We start from the raw sequence: 22500 nt of genomic DNA, 5'->3' as shown, positions 1-22500 counted from the left end.
GTGTACAATAATCTTCGTGTAGTCTTCTTTCGTGTATAATAATCTTCATGTAGTCTTCTTTCGTGTACAATAATCTTCGTGTAGTCTTCTTTCGTGTACAATAATCTTCATGTAGTCTTCTTTCGTGTACAATAATCTTCGTGTAGTCTTCTTTCGTGTACAATAATCTTCGTGTAGTCTTCTTTCGTGTGCAATGATCCTCATGAAAAATCCTTTTGTGCAAAGTATCTTCCCATCTATGATCCTTTCGTGTGTACTTTACTAAGCATGTGATCCTCTTGCGTACAGTAAGTCCAACACTTGTTTCCTAAGTGTATTATGGTCAAGGATGTGCAGCAAACATGATGTTTGATTCATTAATAGTCATGGTGTCCGTTGCCTCGATGCTCAGTAGACTTGGTGTGTAAATCTCAGTGTGGTGTCGTACTGGTTTACCCTACCAACAGTATTCTTAATTTCAGTGAAACTTGTAACAAATCTTCCCCTTCATTATCTGAGACCATAAGTCAGGGTTCATGTTGATACCGCTGTTCTTCCACTCCATTATCCACGGTGTGTGGGTAGAAGTTTGCCACACAAACCACGAAGGAAGATCGCAAGTGAATCATTATAAGCTATCTGTAACGGTATATAGTTACTCAGATCTATTTGCTTCTCCTTATCCATCTGAAGCATGTGGAATGATTCAACATGTTACTGAGAGCGTTGCAGCAGATCCTACACCTGGAGTACTGCCACTAGGTTGGAACTTCTTTCCTCAACTTCCTGTGTTGTACAATGCATTCTTCATTACAGAATTATCATGATCAGTGGATGAGTTTATTCTCACTTTGAGTATCCGTGTGTGAACACTTACCTACAATGTTTGATTTCTCTATGTCTCCTGCCGTAAATTCATCTCATCTCGTATTTCATCTTTGTCCATTGTCGTTTGCTCTATACTTATTGATTCCATGATACAGAGATTTTAGAATGTTTACGTTACAGCAGTACGAGAAACAATGAAAGTTACAGCGAAGCTGTTGAATCCTTGGAAACTAAATCTTTTTTCATTTATTCCATTTATATATTCATCTATCTATTGACCCGGGTCCGAACGCGTACATCAAAGATTATGTACAGGTAAGAGAAGAAAATACCGAGATCAGTAATAGGAGCATCTCTGCCACATGCAGTGTTTATTAGCAATTTTTATCTTCTTATGGCCATTTGCAGTAATTTTGTAAGCTTCTTGTGGTCTTTCTGCAGAAAATATTTAGCCTCATAACATGGCCTTTTGTTGGAGTTTCGTAGTCTCAAGCTGTCTTTAGCTGGAAATTCAGAGCCTCAATTCTACTTTTCCCCTATTTTCATAATATCCTGTGGCGTTATACAGAGCTATTCCTCACACCTCTACAGTAGTGACTCAGCTTATTTGACTCTGACCTGGAAGATTTTGGCTCTATGTAGCCTTAATAGAGAACTTCTTGGCCAAATGTAGTACTTAGCAGAGACTTTTTAGTTCCTTCTGGTCTTGTGCTGTTACTGCCTCACTCATGCTCGCCTGGTGAGTTCCCTAGACATTAATGAAATCATTCATGGTTACGTTATGGTCACGTTGGTTCCTTTCATGGTGTTCACTGGACTCAATTCGTCCTTTACATACACTATCTGACCCAATGGTACGTTCATAGGTACTTCCTGCCCTTACAGGATCGTTTTCAGGCCCGCCTCTGGCTTCATGGGGTTGTTTATGGCCTTCCCCTAACCTTATATGTCATAAAGGTCATATGTTGTCATTTACTGATACTTTGTGGCCTCCTACAGTAATATATATATATATATATATATATATATATATATATATATATATATATATATATATATATATATATATATATATACATGCTCTCCTTTGTATTAGTACTTCCTGAGCCTTCATTATGGATAGGCTGTCATTACTTCCCATAAACTTTAATTAGCGCCTCAGGATTACCCCAGTAAGCTCCTCACGCCAATCTGTAAAGAAAGACAGGCTTACTGGTCTTATGAACCTGCTGGGGGGGAGCTTATAGCGTAAAGTCAAGGCCATTCATTAGATTCATTAATCAAAGACAAACATTGCTGCCAAAACCAATATTTACCCCTAGCATAAGCCCGTAATGGTAGGCCGCCGATTTCACCGCCTCGAGTAATTCATTTCGTGGGTAAGAGAGTTGATGTTTTATCCCAGGGGAAGCTAATACCAGCCCTCTACCCCTTAATTATGGGCTGCACTGGATAAGGTCACTGCTCAGGGGAGAACTTAAACTTGATAATTTGATGAACCATACCGGGTGTGGTGGAGCTAGTCGCTTGGAGGAGCTAGTGAAAATACATTCACTCTTCTTCCCTCAAGATTATTTACACCCAAAATACACATCCCGACTATATATATGTTTCCTCTGTTATATGTTTCCTCTGCTTTAGGTTCTGTGTCCTCTGCGTTCCTTTATCGTGTACCGACTATACATGGTTCGTCTGGCGTGTTTCCGTGCATTGTGCCTCACGTGGTATTTCCATCTTTGAAATTAACTCCTGCAGTTGAATGCTCAGGTTCGTCTGTGTTCCTGTTGGTGGGTGTATCTGCCGGTGGTGCGCTTTTCTCTAGTTTTGTTTGCGGTTTTATTTACCTGGTGCGCGTGAAGACAACAGGCAGTTACACGCTTTTCTCGCAGATGACACTAACATATACATCATGCTTGTGGTTATACTAAGATACCTTACTCATGCTAGATAGTTAAGTGTCATTTTCATACCCCAGTTGCTCATCCTATTCCCACAAACTGTAGCAAAAGATTCTTATTTGATAACCGCAAAACCCAGTCCTCATTTCATACACAAACGTTCAGGCACAGTTTAACACTCACCATACCCATGCTTCTCACGTTTTTCAACACACACACACACACACACACACACACACACACACACACACACACACACACACACACACACACACACATACATACATACATATATATATATATATATATATATATATATATATATATATATATATATATATATATATATATATAGCCCAAGGCAGGGACTCAGTTTATCGACAATCCTCCTAGGGAGGATGAACAAGTGGAGCGACTGCAGAATATGTCTCTGTGTCTTTATTGACAATCAGAAACTTTTCGTGTGAAATCTTCGTACACAAGTTTGGTATATGACGAGGAGGAACTGTTGAGATGCAGGAGTGTGTCTTCCTCTATGTGAGTGTTTGTGTCTTCCTCTATGTGAGTGTTTGTGTCTTCGTGAATTAAAAAAGATATCTGTTGATCGTCCGTAACCACACGGCAAAACAAGCAAACACCACCTAGACGTTTCAGAATCAGAGTCTTTACTGCGTAGTAAAACATAATTCACAACATAAAGAAGTAAGGTACCGCCTGGCTGGAACCTGACCTCCCTTGTATTGCTCGCAACACATCCTTGAAGGCCGCATGTTTCGCATCAGCCGCTCAAAGACCATGAAAACATAGATGTATGCAAAACAAATGCATGAGAGCACGACGCTTTGATCCATGTGTACCGCAGACACACTAGCTTCACCAACCTTCAATAGTTCCTTTGTTTACCCTGGTGCCTCGTGCTCTTCATTTTTGCATTGTTTTGAAATATATATATATATATATATATATATATATATATATATATATATATGTATATACATATATATATATATATATATATATATATATATATATATATATATATATATATATATATATATATATATATATATATATATATAACATACTGATAATTATTTTCTGCAAATAACTGTTGATGACTGCCAAACTATAAATGCCACCTGTTGTAGGCACTGTTAACTCTTAGGTGTGTAAAGGTTGCGACATTTGGTAATGACTCTTCATTCACACTTATATTCAATATTACCTTCCAGGAACCTTGACTCTTGCTTTATTCTTGTATGTTCTCAATCTGGTTTCGTTAAGTATTCTCTCCCATGCTCTAGCTGCAACTTGCAAGGACTGTTTACTTGTCTCCAAGCGTTGTAAGGATATACACGTATCATCAAAAGCTTTTGTTTGTGTCTTACTCCTATGACGATTGTTCCTGCGTTAGACATAAGCATCGGTAGAGAGCGCACTGACCTGGTAAACTCACTAGTCATAGTAAACTATTTCTAACATCACAAAGCTACTGCGCGCTTAAGACTGAGTCAAAGGGACACTTGTTATTCGATGAAAAGTATATATAGTTTACCAGCAAACCCTCAAGCTTTCAACGTTATGTTTTGAACGAGAAATATAATGTTTGGTGTTCCTCTATTGATTCAGGGACCATGTTGCCACAAGCTCTTTTATGGTTCATCTATTAATCTTAGCTTTTTATATCGTTTCACATGGTCTGGTAACATGGTATATCAAGGAGATTCTCCTATAAGTCTTATACTTCACTGTATCATTCTTTTAAATATAAGACCTGCTTCAATTTTTCCAATCAAGTTGTAGTTGCTCTTTCTGAACTGCTTGGACTTTTATATCAATAATTTAGTGTTGATTTTAATGATTGCGTCTTCAGTAACTCAATAGTTAGAGCGACAATGCCAATTGCTTTTCCATGACTGATGGTTTTCATGCTCCTGGCATGACATTCATACCTGTTATATACCCAGTGAAATGCTCAAAAATATTCTTATCAACATTTATCACCTCTAGTGGAAACAGCTGGAAACACACGGATAGAGGAAAAATTTCCTATGATTAGTTCAAGAATTCATCAGTGGTGGATCCCGTGTGGCTCATCTGGGCTCCAGTGTTCGTTACATATGAATGGGTAATTCCCCATTCGGGACGTGCATAATGAGACAGCTGCTCCTCTGAGATGTTCTCTCGGCAGCACAAGGTGTGGTCAGTACCTGGAATAGGGCTACTAAGCTGCCTGGAAATTATGATGGATCTATTCCAGATATCCACTGATGATTATACTCAGTATCGCATTACTGTATATATCTATCGTCGAGCTATAGCGGGAACTCATGCAGGAACATATATATATATATATATATATATATATATATATATGTATATATATATATATATATATATATATATATATATGTATATATATATATATATATATATATATATATATATATATATATATATATATATATATATATATATATATATATATATATGAGAGAGAGAGAGAAAGAGAAAGAGAGATGAAAGGTTGATTGCACTTCAGTACGAGTTCAGGTAATTTAGATTATTGAACTTTACACATCATGTTTCACGGAAGAAATCCGTGTCATCAGGTGAAAGCAATTCAAAACGTTTTATCTCCTAACACAAGCACAAGCACCTGTCACCCTCGCTATTCAGGCCAACCAGTCACGCATAACCCCCCCTCCTCCTCCCGTGACCACAAGGCAACCCCCGCCACTTTCTCTTTAACGGCCAGGGGCGTAGTTTGTACTCTGGCATGACGGTAAAAGGGTGGACGGGTCTTTGTGCTTGTGTTTGATGTTGAAATTTTGTGAATTGTTTATACATAATGAAGCAGATCTCTTACGTGGAACATGTAATGTTTTGTAAAGTTCAGGAATCTAAATGATATGAACTCCCACTGAAGTGCGGTTACCCCTTCATAGAATTATCACGGACTTATCTGATTGTCATATTATATATATGTATATCATCCCTGGGGATAAGGGAGAAAGAATACTTCCCATGTATTCCCTGCGTGTCGTAGAAGGCGACTAAAAGGGGAGGGAGCGGGGGGCTGGAAATCCTCCCCTCTCGTTTTTTTTCTTTTCTAATTTTCCAAAAGAGGAACAGAGAAGGGAGTCAAGTGATGATATTCCCGCAAAGGCTCAGTCTTCTGTTCTTAACGCTACCTCGCTAACGCAGGAAATGGCAAATACTATGAAAAAAAAATAAAAAAGATGAAATATATATATATATATATATATATATATATATATATATATATATATATATATATATATATATATATATATAAGAATATATATGAGAGAGAGAGAGAGAGGGAGGAGGTAGTCGGCTGTGTGAAGTCCAAACCACCGCAGGATTCTGGTAATTTAATTACTGAAGAACCAGTTATTTCCCGTCTTATCTGCCCACAAAACCTTCGCTTAACCTTTTCCGCCAACACTGGCTTGGGAATATTGGACGTGACCAATTAAGCTAAAGAATTTGATGTGGCAACAGTGTTGTTGGGGAAGAGCGTGGTGTTGGGAGGGAAAAACGTGTTGTTGGACATCATTTGGTGTTGTTGAGGAGCAGTGTGGTGTTATCTTTGAACAGTGTAATGTTGCTGGGAACAGTGTGGTATTATTAGGGAACAGTGTAGTGTTGTCGGGAACAATGTAGTATTATCAGGGGACGGTGTATTGTTGGGGCCAATGTGGTGTGACCCAGGAAGAGCCCGGTGTTGCTAAAAATCGTGAGTTCTTCTTTTGCAAAAGTTAGTTCTTGGTTGGGGCGACCTGGTGTTGAGGAATGTAACTGAGGGGCGAAAACAGTCTAGTGTTACCAGCGTAACACCATGGTGCTTGTTGTGGGAAAAGTGAGTGTTGTTAATCTCGAGAACAAGTTTGTTCTGAGGGAACATTGTTGCTTGCTAAGGATTATTGCAGTGTTCTGTAGACAGCATAATGTAATTAGGTGAACAGTATTGGTATTGTTTGAGAACAGTGCCATTGTGAAGGGGCGAGTGTGGCATTAGGGGAACTGTGTGATGGTGGGATAACACTATGATGCCGCACGAATCATGAGGCTATCGCCAGGTTAGCTGTAAGGTGTTCTTGAGGAACAGTCTGGAGTTATTTTGGAACAGTGATTTGTTGAGTTGCTTGACAATTCTGTTGTTTAGTAAACAACTGTGATGTCACTTCGAAGTACTGTGGCGTAAAGTAATTCTGATATTGTATTGCTCGGCAGAATTGTGGTATAGCTTAGGAAATTGTGATATCGTTTGGAAGTACTGAAATGCAGTTACTGTAATTGTGGTGTCGTTTCGGAGTGCCGTGTTGTAGTTATGGTAATTGTGGTGTCGTTTGAAAGTACTGTGGTGTAGTTAAGGTAACTACAGTGTCATTTAGGAGTACTGGGGTGTAGTTAAGGTAACTGTTTGATACTTTAGGTGAGAGTAGGATGATGATGAGAAACAGATTCGTTTTGCTGAGGAACAGTGTTGTGTTGTCGTGGGTAAGGGAGGTAATGCGTAAGGAATGCTATGATGTCCTCGTGTTAACATGACAAGGTTTGAAGAGCTTACCCTGAGGAGGGAGATGGTGTAGTAGAACCATCAACATCCAGCTGAGGTCAGCTGCCCCTGAAGGGGGGAAAGAACGCAGCAGTATTAGCCCGTGTGTGAGCCAGGCCGAGCCAGCTGAGAGAAGGGAGAGACCGCACCACTTCCACAATCACCTGTGCATGACGAGGCTTTGAGAGCTGGATGTGAGGGTAGTGAGTGGTGGCAGGGCCACCATCACCCTAACTCTTGCAGGAGAGATTTTTCTGCAGTGCCACCATTACCCCCAGCTGTGAGAAGAGGTATTCGCCTGCAATGTCACCATCAACGGAAATCATAATGAGCTGTGGAAAGCTGATTGCGACTTGGTCCACCGATGTAATGGTGCATCACTGGGCTGGTAGACGATAGTCGAATGCACCTATGTGTTGAAGGGTCTTTATAATGATGCATCAGCGTAGGGATGAATCACTTTAGTGGCTCATCAGTGTAGTGTCGCGTGTGTGTTGATGAATAAGCGTAATAGCTTGCCTGAGTACTGGTTTCTGCATACAGCTTTAGTTAGATCTGAATGTACATCAGTGAAATGCTGCAGCGCTGGTTTTGTGTCAGTATGTTCTTTGATAAAGAGTCGTTAATCAAACGAGTCAACCTAATTCATAAAAGCACTTTCATCCCTCTAAAAATACCCTGACATTATCCTGATTAGTATTCGTTTATTTGTTTCTCTGTGCTGATTACTGGCACAGCTCTGAGGCTCTCTCAGGACCAGGAGATATGCACCGCGCGCGCCATGCTCCTCGCCTCCCAATCTGAGTAATGGTTTGTGAGACACGGCTCATCTAATTTATGATTAATTTCCTGTCTTTTATTCTTGCCAGTAAATCCAGCAATATAAAGGGCCGCGGAAATATGGGTCTTTCTGGCCCATCCAGTAATTAATGTTATATGAACATGTATTAGTTCAGCAAAGAAATAATGACCCTTTTGATCGTCCTCAGATCATATGTACAAGCAAGACATGCACTCTGGCTTACCTGAACACTAACGCCTAGACACACATACCATCCTCACGGGCAGGTGTTCTCTTGGTCTACCTGGGAACTACAACCTTGTGATTCTCGTCAACAACACCTGAACAAATACGTGTTTCTCTGCCCAATTTAGTGGGTAACGCGTCAGAAATAGGGTTCGTTGGACACTTAGGATTAACACATGCAGGAAGACATGACAGTGGACGACCTGATGTATAACATCTACACATACTCACCTTCCTCTGAACCTCTTGGATGTCTTACACGTGTAAAGTATAGGGCCGCATGCCTACCTGAAGCCAGTACAAACCAGCACACGCCTCCCTCTGCCTCAGGAGACTATCAACAAATGATCAATGGCATTATCCTGTATTTATTGTGATAACAACATAGAAACAAAAGGCTAATCTGTCTTTATGAGAATGTTTGAAAATGTGAAATTTCAGTAATTGATGAGAGTTTTAGTATTTCTTTTTACCATGTAGTAGGTTCATTGACCGACGACAGTCACTGTCGACTGCGCATTATATATATATATATATATATATATATATATATATATATATATATATATATATATATATATATATATATATATATATATATATATATATTCCTGACCTGGAAATAAAGTTGATATCCTCACCATCGTAGTAATGTTGACGACCTTTAAGAATTCCCTTGGAAAACAAGATTTGCTTTTACCATAGGAAACACATGTGTAATGCAAACAGCAGGGAACAGCGTTCCATTGTTGTAGGAAAAAATGCCACAAGGAAATTGGCTGTGGCTAATCTACATAAGCAATACAGCCAGCACATCCCCCGAGCCTGGAGAGACGCAGGGGCGGGTGGCGTAGCTCCCCATACGTTCTGGGGAACGAGATATTCTTTATGGGAGAACATGACGTTTCCCTCATGATGTATGACAGTAAACAGGAGGGGTTTGTCGGGACGATGCATGAGTCAAACCAGTGGACTGCACTTCTCTGACACATATTGTGCCTGGCGCACTAGCGAATACATACACACACACACACACACACACACACACACACACACACACACACACACACACACACACACACATGGGCATACACACACACACACACAGGACTGAATCAACTTATAAGGGGATCTAGACAAACACCAAAGCTGGTCTGATATATACTGATGAAAGTCCAGCCGAGTGAATGTAAGTAATAAGGATGAGACTCGACGAAATAAAGCCCTGATATGAATGTTATGTAGCAGGAAATAAGCTGCAGGATCTGCTTGTGAGAATAACTTGGGATAGACATCATCCTCGACCGCCGGCGGAGACCCGCAGTAGGAGAGCAGTAAACGAGAGAAACTATCCGCTGGCAAATATCAGAACATTTAAGTATGGGTGCGGAAATATTCGTTAAGCTGTTCACAGCGGATAGTTTCTCTCGTTTACTGGTCTTCCACTTCCAATTTCCTACCATCTTTTTCGATGTTTAACCACTATCCACTCCAAACCTGTCACTTACGACTGATATCTACTACCTCACTTGATTTTACTCCCCCAATATCTTCCATTACTTCACCATTATGCTCTCCCACTCTGTCGCTTACTGTCGCATAATCTATCTTTCTGTTCATCTGTTTTAGCTTCATTTTCCCCTTTTCAAGCATCTTTCTCTCACTTATACTTTTCACCAATGATCTCTTGCATTCTGTCTAATATTATCAAATTCTATTCTTCAACATATTTTCACCTCTTACATACCTTCCATGTCTTCCTTTAATCTTTCTCCTGCTAACTACCACCATTACATCATGATAAACTTCTTTGTCCTCTTACAGTCCTTTCTATATCACTCTACTCCATCGTTTTCTCCTATGCAATCTTCCACGTAGTGTTTCTCAGCAGTCAGGTCTCGACTACAATAAACATTTTGACCTTAGGACGCCTCTACTGTCCTCCATCAGATAACCTCCTCAGGAGCGATCAAGTCTCCCTGCTATCTGTCTTCCGCGTAACATCACCATCGGCCACTCTATCATCACCTTCTACTCTCTCATTATGTTACGCTTTTCATCCAATTCCCAGCCCCATTATAGCTTCCACTCCCTTACCATCATCCACATCCCAGGTATATTTCATTACCCTCCCATATTTTTCATTCCATCTCTTCCTTCCGCGTTTATACTCACCATCCACTCCCCGCCGTAGTCTTCCTATGAGATAATTAAAATTCTTTATTATCTTCCACTCTAGCATTATCCCTCACTTCACAGTTACCTTTTACTTCATCATCCTCCGGTCTCCCACTGTCTTTCACATCAATTTTGTATCATACTTCCATCGTCTCTCACTTCTAACTCAACCATCACTCCCTCATCGTCTCCCACTCCTCCCCACCTTCTCTCGCTCCATCGTCTACTTTCCATCGTCTCCTTCTCTATTTCTTTTAACATGATTTGATTTATCACTTCTCCACTATCCTTCACTCCTCACTATCTTTCACATCCTCAATCATTACCGCTTACATCATCCACCATCTTTCATCATCTAACAAACTCCATCCACGGCTCTGCGCTTCTTAATCAGTTTCTGGAGCTATCCTTGCACGCCTCCAGTCCACATCACCGTCCATTCTCAGCTCTAAATACCTGCGCATTTTCCTGTACACCACAGTTTTTCACCCACCGTCACATTTCACGACTTCCAAGTCTGCGAATCTTCTCCATCTCACTCCATCATCATCTCCTTAGCTGTCAGTTTCTGCTAATTCAATTTATTTTCCTTTCTAGTTTCCTTAATTCCTTATCTGTTCCCAGAAGGAAACCGTTACATTGCATGTCGGAGAAAAAATAGATTTTGGGTTGATCAGAAACATTTGTTGCCGGAATCTCCCACTGTGCGAGATTTAGTGCACGATTTTCATCAGCACATCACAACCGATCTCTGTCTCCTCCTGCCATGACATCCAAACTGGTCTCTTGTAAAGAGGACCGAGGACACAGAGCGCTCCGCCTCACCGACATTCTGAATAGGCAAGATTCATATCCATAACAAGTGGTCGAGGTTCTCGATTCCACGGTACCCGCCTTACAGGGGAATAAGAATCCATCTGGTAGCATGAAGGAATCGATCCCTAGAATCCGTTTTTCCTCAAAACAATTTATTTCTTCGTGTGATGCTCGACAGGTCAGCCAAATCCCAGGTGTCGTGACATGCAGTCAGCGAAAGTTAACCAGAAAAGAAGTCAAAGAAGGATTACCACAGTAGGCCAGTGAGAGGACCATCTGAGAGGCTTAGGAAAGGTGCAAGTAAGAGTAAAGTTGATGAGGATGCCATTAGGAGGGACCCCAGTGATTATGTCACTGAAAGATGTGATTGTTGAAGTGTCATATGGAGAGGTATCTGAGGACGCCATCAGTGACGATAGTGCTAGTAGAGAGTACCTACCTCTCTACCACTACCTACTGATAACAATACGACATTGCTTACCTACCGACCAGGACCTACTTATAATACTAGTACAGATCACCTACCTATCTACCAGCATCTACTGATGTTACCAGTAGGGAGCAACTACCTATCTACCAGTACCTACTAATGATGCTAGTAGAGAGTACTTACCCATCTACCAGTACTTACAGATGATACTAGCAGGGATTACTTACCTATCTACCGGCACCTACCGGTGATACTAGTAGAGAGTACCTACCTCTCCACCGATGAATCTAGAAGACCTTAGGGAAGTCACAGTCACCCCTGTGGTGGTATGATCCTGGGAGCTTCATAGTCTCTCCTGTGGTAGTGTGACCTGAGTACAGTCTGATTTCCAGTACTGTGACCTGACCACACACCCTGTGGGTGTCAGTCAACTTTTGGTAGTAAGACAGAAACTATGTTTGAAATATCCAGCAGTTATATAGATACACGAAATAATAAACTTACACTGAACAAAATCTATTGACAAGGTATCATGAAGTTTGATGGGTGTCATGGTAACAGCAGCATAATAACAATAGCAAGAATATTTGTGGTAGAGAGAACACCACAGGTTCCAGTAATAATAAAAGTATTGAATAATATTCTTAGCGTAATAAAGTTACTACTTTCTTCGATGAAAATGTCTGTCTTAAACTGATATAGACTGGCTTGTAGCAAGCAGAGAAACATGATGAAGACTGGCATGACTCAAGCACAAGTTCCTCACCAGGAGCGGTGGTCAGGTGGACGACTTAACAAAGGAAGCAGGTGACACGAGGGGTAGCGGGGCTGCTGTACAACGAGAACTGCTCTGGCGTTGATGGTATCCCGAGTCGGCAAAGGTAAAGGGGCATTGGCTTCAAACAGGATTAAATATTTTCTCGACCAATTTTTCACCTAATTGTGGCATGAAATCGTAATCCGGTATGTGATGTGTACACACACACACACACACACACAACACACACACACACACACGAACCGCCGTACGGCACCACAATCGACTTATACAATGAAAGCTCTCGTACAGACACATATAAGAACAGTTGCATTCCCTCCCACCTATGTGAACGTCATAAACAATCCACGAACAAGTGCCCAGCTAAGCAAGTATACAGCTTAGTTTTCTCTTATCTAAGCAATGTAGTATGTAAACCACCATATTACTCTCACTATACATCCCTTAATGTTCAACTAATTTTCATTAAATGCATAATATTTTAAACATATTAATTTTCCTGTCAAACTTCCTGTGTATCTGCAGCTGTTCAAAGCTTTAGAATATCTATCCCATCTTGACGTAAGCACATTTGTGATGATTAGTTAACAAAGAGTTCTGGGTGCCCCACCATCACCCTTCATCTCCGGACTGCTACAACTCTATGGCTGTGCTGCACTCAGTAGCACAGACGGGATGGACTCCTTTGAAGCGAGTTCTTCGACAAGACTGAACTCTGTTTCGTCTACTGAGGATGATGCAGGTCGTCGGAGGTAACTGTTTCCAAAAGAAGGAACAGAGGAAGGAGCAAATGAGGATGGTTCTCCGGGGCCCAGTTGCGTCATCCTGATACTACTTTGCTAATGAGGGAAATGGCAAAAGAATACAAATGAAGATTATATATATATATATATATATATATATATATATATATATATATATATATATATATATATATATATATATATATATATATATATATATATATATATATATATATATATATATATATATATATATATATATATACTTCATATCATTTGATGTTTTCTGAAAATTTGCATGTCAAATTCAGCGCAAATAACGGAAATAACAGAATACTTTACCACGACTGAATCTAAACACGTAGATTTCACGCTTGAGTGTGGCTGTGAGGCAGTAAGCAATTGTCCGCAACACTCCGAGATCTGGCAGAACTGAGCAACCATCGACACCTTATCTCCAGTTCATGTTTCGTATTGTAAGCATATATATATATATTTATATATATATATAAGATCTTGAGAAATATATAGTAATATAGCGTGGAAATTCTTGAATTCTAAAAAGAATATTCATTATTCAAAACGTGTTCCTTGTATTTACTGGCTAAAGTTTATCCTTTGGAGAAATTCTTAATTTCTGCCCTTAATACTTCACCACCTTTTCAATGCTTTTAATTTTCTTTTGAAAGTTTTCTTAAGTTTGGTAAAAACGAGTCAGTTTTTTTCTTTTTTTTGAGCTTTCGCGGATTATCTTACTTCTGTCAAGATAAGTTTTTCTTGACAGACTTAATCTTTTTTTCTTTTCATAAGTTGCGCCTTAAGTCATAAAGATAAAAACTACTACAAGATTATGTGCTGTACTGTGTTTCTGAAATATTCTGTCATTACAGAATAATGTAATTGGAAGCAAAACAGAAACATGGCAGAGCGTGTGTGTGAGCGATTGTGTTTCGGATAATTATATAGGTTGGTCAGAAGACAAGGCGTAACTCATGGAGGTGTCCAGGAATTGCTACTCAACACCCAATAAAGACTTATGTCACTTCCAGGAAGCGTGACCACTCCCCGTCCTGGACTCTGCTTCATCCTTCCAAAATAAATGATTAGTCTACCACACTGCAAGAGTTGCCTGAGGTAATGCAGACAAATGAAGACATGTTACGTCTGCTGTATGGACACACCTGTTGTATATTTATTGTTGTAATATGTTGTATGATTATAAGTTACCTTCCACAAGGGAACGACATAGATATTCGAAAATCCCGTATGAATAACCCCCCTGGAAGGAACAAAGGCCTATGAATTACTTTGATCAGGTGTCGACGTTTTCTATAACTTAGAGTAAAACTTTTCTCCTTATTTTCCTCATTTTTGCCATTTCTTACTACTCTTGGTCACATTATTTATTCTTCATTAGTGGACATCACTCATATATACGTCCGAAGTTGTGGCGAAACTTCCCACACTCTTCAAACTTAAGCCTGGATCATTAATGCTCATGATCTGTACGGGTTCAAATTCAGGGGAGACAGTGCCAGTCTCTGCGTGTTTCTGGTGGTTGTGTTTTCTTGAATGTACCTCATTGTCCTGTGTCTGACAGAGTATATTATCATCTGTACAGTTTTGTATGATGTCCTGTGTCCCTCATCACTCAGTATCCCCACGTCACTTATCAGTCGTCATGTTCTAGTACTGTTCGATGGTCCTGCTTCTACTCCCCGCTAGTTATCATTGATGGTCTTTGTGTTGTGTTGGACATATCCTTTTGTTGAATGGTCTCTACGACATCCAGTAACGTCCATTCTGGCCCTTTATTTTTTGAGTCATTGCCCCATCTTTCCTCTCACTATATCTTTGCTGAATCCCTCCAACTAAATTGAGTCTGTGCTTATGGTCCTTGATCAAAATTTTCAGACCCTTAATTTGCCTTCCATCTGAAGACATTCTTAATATCCTTTAATTTGACCTCCCAGTTTCCTTTTAATCCTCCACCACCTCTCTTAAACTGTAACCCTTTGTCTCCTACGTGTTTGTGTGTGTGTGTGTGTGTGTGTGTGTGTGTGTGTGAAAGTTCGTGCCTGAAGGAAGTGAAGATTAGGTCAGAGCAATCACAAGTTATTTAGACCCCACACGTGAGAGGTGTGACCAGTGATATATATCATGGCTCCAGACATACTCATTTATCTCAGGGTCGCGTTTACGCAGCAGTGTGGCCGATCAATGAACGATGAAGTGGTTTGTCTTCATAATCGTCGTATTAGATGGGCTCTGTTAGTTTTCATTTCCTAGTGATAAAAAGAGGTTTTAAGCAGACAACTAATGGGAAGCTTCGACAAAATTAATCAAACTGATGTGGTAAATGAAGGGCGACGTGCTGCCAGTGAGATGAACCACATTATGTAATGCGATCAAGATAAACATCATGCAGTAACCTCAGACCCAGCGGTCGATGGTTGGCCCTGGTTTTGGTCCTCTTTGGCGTAAAAAGTTTCTCTACGAGGCTGTTCTCTCTCGTCAACGTCTGTTAACGAGAGAGAACAGTCTCGTAGAGAAACTTTTTACGCCGAAGAGGACCATCTTTCCCTACTAGTAGAAGTAGAGCAGCCTTAAAACAGCAGGAGTTTCTTTAAAGGAAGGGATTCAGGGATAACAATAATACTAGTGATGATGGTAATGATAGTCAACATGAATACAGTAATGATGATATCATCAACGATAACATGCCAGGTTGTAACAGTACATTGGGGATGGGATTCATTTCTTCAAGTGACTGATGTCTTGGATCTGTTTCTTTATCTTTCGTTATAACTTTACATATGTGGGTCATATCATTTCTAATTTCTAGGACCGTCCTCCTAACCCTCACAGCCTACATCTTTACTCCATCTAAGGCCACTTTTTCCCCAGCCTTACGGAATTACGTTTTATTCTCATTTAGTTCTATTTTTTCTTGTAAGAGGACGTTTGTGTTTCCTTTCTGATACTACTATTTTCTATTAATGAACTATATGTCCCTAGGGACTATTTGTTCTCGTCTGAAGAACCAACCAACGATTTTACTTACAATCTCGACCTTAAAAGACCCAAGTTTGCACCCTCTAGGACACTGTGACTTTGATAAACAACGTTTAGCTTTCCAACAATCTCTCTCTCTCTCTCTCTCTCTCTCTCTCTCTCTCTCTCTCTCTCTCTCTCTCTCTCTCTCTCTCTCTCTCTCTCTCTCTCTCTCTCTCTCTCTCTCTCTCTCTCTCTCTCTCTCTCTCTCTCTCTCTCTCTCTCTCCTGCCAAGTCCTTTGATTTATTACATACATTAAACATTTGTCTTCCTTAACAGTATGTTCTTGCTTTATGGACACATTGTTTACCTCCTGGGTTACGTCATCTTCGTATTCCTAAGAATGACTGTTCTTTCTTCAGTGTTGGTGTTTTCCTGTCACGGAACCATTTGTTTTACATTTTAGGTCCGAATGATTATTTTTTCTTCCCTTGGACTATTACTGTCATACCTTGTGACCACCTGTACTGTTCTCCTCTGGACCACATTCTTGCTAGTTCAGCAACAAGTTACTCGTCCATTAGGAGCACCGATTTTTCTGTAGGTGTTGAATGTTACTGTTCCTTCACACATATACCTTTTTTTTCCAGCTTAGAAATTGCTTGATTCAACTTTTTTCAAACGATTCGACATTAGATATAACTGTTTTTCATACTTCTTATCAACAAAATATTCCTGTGTTTCATGTATCGGTAATGTAATAGTTAAATTTACAAGGATGATAACAAAGTTATCAATGAATCCAGAATATTTGCTTGCAAGATTAATTTTACATTACTCTCATGTAACAGAAACCTCACAACATTTCAAAGATAGATCATTAGCAATCTTGTCATGTTGAAGTATACGCACTATAGCACTATATCATACATGATATTTCTTTTTCTTCTCTTAGGTAGCAGTGAAAAAAGTACATATAAGATGCAATCACATAAGATTGTATGGACAGGTTTGCAATATGATAAAAGTTAACTCGACTGACTGAACGTCAAACATTGAAGGAAAATATTTTGCCTAAGATGGATGCTGAAATATACATTGATAGGAGAGAAATTCTGTCTTGGAGAAAATAGAAATATCTAAGCTACAGGGAAGCTATTCTACACCAATCAAAGTTATCTCGTAAAGACAGGTATAAAACACGAACTACTCTAAAAGAATGGTAGTTAGATAAAGAATGAATGTGAACATGTTCTCTGTTGAAGAAGGTAAATCAATACACACACACACACAAACACACACACACGCACACACACACACACACACACACACACTAGTTAACAAAGCTTCCTGAATATAGGTTGGATGAGATGGTCTACTTGCAAGTTGTCGCTGAGGCTTTAAAGTCAAAGTTCCACGCGACATATGGTGCAGGGAGGAGGGGAACCATCTTGTGGCGTATCTGTTGAGATGTTGGCCTTCTTTAGCGTCTAGTTTGACCCTAGATATAGGAAAGGTGTTGACTATAGAGGGGAGGGAGGCTCTGGGTCTGTTAGCGCGCCTAGACTTCCCTGTTTTACCGTAGAACACTGAAAAATGTCTGACAAATATCACAATTTTTTTTTTGTCGTCTGTAGCATGATACGTGACACAAACATTTTTTTCTAAAAGTTCATTGTTTGTAATTGTATAGCTGTTATTTTCCTATCTTATCTATGACTGTGTCTTCATAGCTTACACTCAAAATCACTGCTCCTGTTCTTGAACTAATTTTCAAGTTTTAATTGTTAAAGAAATTTCCAAACGCGTCAGCAGGACGAAGACGATACAAGCAAGAGTTAACACCAGTTCGTTATTCATCGTTTTATCTAAATTGCATCTTTGCCTTATAAGAGGTACTCCCTCCTGCCCATTCTTCTGAGAACAATAGAAGAAGAGCCCCAGTCTTCTCTTTATTGGGAATACAATGCAAGAGTTGCCCCTGTGAGCGCTATATTCCTGTTGTTGCAGAGAAAATTTCCATGTTTGCACATTCTTGCCAAGATAATCCCGGAGATGGCCTCATCTTTAGTTTCATCCAAGCACACTTAAGGATGTGATCCAGTTTGTCCTGCCAAATGTGAAGAACAGAGAGAGAGAGAGAGAGAGAGAGAGAGAGAGAGAGAGAGAGAGAGAGAGAGAGAGAGAGAGAGAGAGAGAGAGAGAGAGAGCGTATCCTTGCTCCTGTTACTTTAATAACACAAGCAGTTACCAGACCAACAACCCTGATCTTTTTTAGGATGGTTTTCTTACAGACTTCAGTTAATGAACACAAGAAACAGACACTCCTGGTTTACGTTGCTTTCATAGTTGATGATGTATCGCCAAGGGTACTCCAATGTAGGTCTCCTGAGGAAGGAAATCCTGGGATGCTCAGACGATATATACAGGCTCACTACACAACCCGAGGACACGGTGTGCGAAGAGTGAGACACGAGCGGAGGACCACATGGAGAGAGAGAGAGAGAGAGAGAGAGAGAGAGAGAGAGAGAGAGAGAGAGAGAGAGAGAGAGAGAGAGAGAGAGAGAGAGAGAGAGAGTGGGTGGGCGGAGAGGCACAAGAATAAGACGAGAGGGAGATAATCCTGTTCCTGGAATAACGTCTCCAGGTTCTCTGTCGACCACACACTGTCTTATAATTTATATATATATATATATATATATATATATATATATATATATATATATATATATATATATATATATATATATATATTTTTTTTTTTTTTGCTTTGTCGCTGTCTCCCGCGTTTGCGAGGTAGCGCAAGGAAACAGACGAAAGAAATGGCCCAACCCACCCCCATACACATGTATATACATACGTCCACACACGCAAATATACATACCTACACAGCTTTCCATTGTTTACCCCAGACGCTTCACATGCCTTGATTCAATCCACTGACAGCACGTCAACCCCGGTATACCACATCGCTCCAATTCACTCTATTCCTTGCCCTCCTTTCACCCTCCTGCATGTTCAGGCCCCGATCACACAAAATCTTTTTCACCTCATCTTTCCACCTCCAATTTGGTCTCCCTCTTCTCCTCGTTCCTTCCACCTCCGACACATATATCCTCTTGGTCAATCTTTCCTCACTCATTCTCTCCATGTGCCCAATATATATATATATATATATATATATATATATATATATATATATATATATATATATATATATATATATATATATATATATATATATATATATATATATATATATATATATATATATATATTATCCCTGGGGATAGGGGAGAAAGAATACTTCCCACGTATTCCCTGCGTGTCGTAGAAGGCGACTAAAAGGGAAGGGAGCGGGGGGGCTGGAAATCCTCCCCTTTCGTTTTTTTTTTTTTTTTTTTTTCCAAAAGAGGGAACAGAGAAGGGGGCCAGGTGAGGGTATTCCCTCAAAGGCCCAGTCCTCTGTTCTTAACGCTACCTCGCTATCGCGGGAAATGGCGAATAGTATAAAAAAAAAAAAATATATATATATATATATATATATATATATATATATATATATATATATATATATATATATATATATATATATATATATAAATATAAATATATATATATATATATATATATATATATATATATATATATATATATATATATATATATATATTTATATTTATATATATTATTTCTTTTTTTTTATTATACTTTGTCGCTGTCTCCAGCGTTTGCGAGGTAGCGCAAGGAAACAGACGAAAGAAATGGCCCAACCCCCCCCCCCCCATACACATGTATATACATACGTCCACACACGCAAATATACATACCTACACAGCTTTCCATGGTTTACCCCAGACGCTTCACATGCCCCGATTCAATCCACTGACAGCACGTCAACCCCGGTATACCACATCGCTCCAATTCACTCTATTCCTTGCCCTCCTTTCACCCTCCTGCATGTTCAGGCCCCGATCACACAAAATCCTTTTCACTCCATCCTTCCACCTCCAATTTGGTCTCCCTCTTCTCCTTGTTCCCTCCACCTCCGACACATATATCTTCTTGGTCAATCTCTCCTCACTCATCCTCTCCATGTGCCCAAACCACTTGAAAACACCCCCTTCTGCTCTCTCAACCACGCTCTTTTTATTACCACACATCTCTCTTACCCTTACGTTACTCACTCGATCAAACCACCTCACACCACACATTGTCCTCAAACATCTCATTTCCAGCACATCCATCCTCCTGCGCACAACTCTATCCATAGCCCACGCCTCGCAACCATACAACATTGTTGGCACCACTATTCCTTCAAACATACCCATTTTTGCTTTCCGAGATAATGCCTTCGACCTCCACACATTCTTCAAGGCCCCCAGGATTTTCGCCCCCTCCCCCACCCTATGATCCACTTCCGCTTCCATGGTTCCATCCGCTGCCAGATCCACTCCCAGATATCTAAAACACTTCACTTCCTCCAGTTTTTCTCCATTCAAACTCACCTCCCAATTGACTTGACCCTCAACCCTACTGTACCTAATAACCTTGCTCTTATTCACATTTACTCTTAACTTTCTTCTTCCACACACTTTTCCAAACTCAGTCACCGGCTTCTGCAGTTTCTCACATGAATCAGCCACCAGCGCTGTATCATCAGCGAACAACAACTGACTCACTTCCCAAGCTCTCTCATCCCCAACAGACTTCATACTTGCCCCTCTTTCCAAAACTCTTGCATTTACCTCCCTAACAACCCCATCCATAAACAAATTAAACAACCATGGAGACATCACACACCCCTGCCGCAAACCTACATTCACTGAGAACCAATCACTTTCCTCTCTTTCTACACGTACACATGCCTTACATCCTCGATAAAAACTTTTCACTGCTTCTAACAACTTTCCTCCCACACCATATATTCTTAATACCTTCCACAGAGCATCTCTATCAACTCTATCATATGCCTTCTCCAGATCCATAAATGCTACATACAAATCCATTTGCTTTTCTAAGTATTTCTCACATACATTCTTCAAAGCAAACACCTGATCCACACATCCTCTACCACTTCTGAAACCACACTGCTCTTCCCCAATCTGATGCTCTGTACATGCCTTCACCCTCTCAATCAATACCCTCCCATATAATTTACCAGGAATACTCAACAAACTTATACCTCTGTAATTTGAGCACTCACTCTTATCCCCTTTGCCTTTGTACAGTGGCACTATGCACGCATTCCGCCAATCCTCAGACACCTCACCATGAGTCATACATACATTAAATAACCTTACCAACCAGTCAACAATACAGTCACCCCCTTTTTTAATAAATTCCACTGCAATACCATCCAAACCTGCTGCCTTGCCGGCTTTCATCTTCCGCAAAGCTTTCACTACCTCTTCTCTGTTTACCAAATCATTTTCCCTAACCCTCTCACTTTGCACACCACCTCGACCAAAACACCCTATATCTGCCACTCTATCATCAAACACATTCAACAAACCTTCAAAATACTCATTCCATCTCCTTCTCACATCACCACTACTTGTTTTCACCTCCCCATTTGCGCCCTTCACTGAAGTTCCCATTTGCTCCCTTGTCTTACGCACTTTATTTACCTCCTTCCAGAACATCTTTTTATTCTCCCTAAAATTTAATGATACTCTCTCACCCCAACTCTCATTTGCCCTTTTTTTCACCTCTTGCACCTTTCTCTTGACCTCCTGTCTCTTTCTTTTATACTTCCCACTCAATTGCATTTTTTCCCTGCAAAAATCGTCCAAATGCCTCTCTCTTCTCTTTCACTAATACTCTTACTTCTTCATCCCACCACTCACTACCCTTTCTAAACAGCCCACCTCCCACTCTTCTCATGCCACAAGCATCTTTTGCGCAATCCATCACTGATTCCCTAAATACATCCCATTCCTCCCCCACTCCCCTTACTTCCATTGTTCTCACCTTTTTCCATTCTGTACACAGTCTCTCCTGGTACTTCCCCACACAGGTCTCCTTCCCAAGCTCACTTACTCTCACCACCTTCTTCACCCCAACATTCACTCTTCTTTTCTGAAAACCCATACAAATCTTCACCTTAGCCTCCACAAGATAATGATCAGACATCCCTCCAGTTGCACCTCTTAGCACATTAACATCCAAAAGTCTCTCTTTCGCACGCCTGTCAATTAACACGTAATCCAATAACGCTCTCTGGCCATCTCTCCTACTTAC

This window comes from Panulirus ornatus, chromosome 20, assembly GCF_036320965.1.
Source record: "Panulirus ornatus isolate Po-2019 chromosome 20, ASM3632096v1, whole genome shotgun sequence".
In the NCBI taxonomy this organism is placed as follows: Eukaryota; Metazoa; Arthropoda; class Malacostraca; order Decapoda; family Palinuridae; genus Panulirus; species Panulirus ornatus.
The sequence above is the reverse complement of the archived record's forward strand: the minus strand, read 5'-3'. Positions refer to the sequence as shown.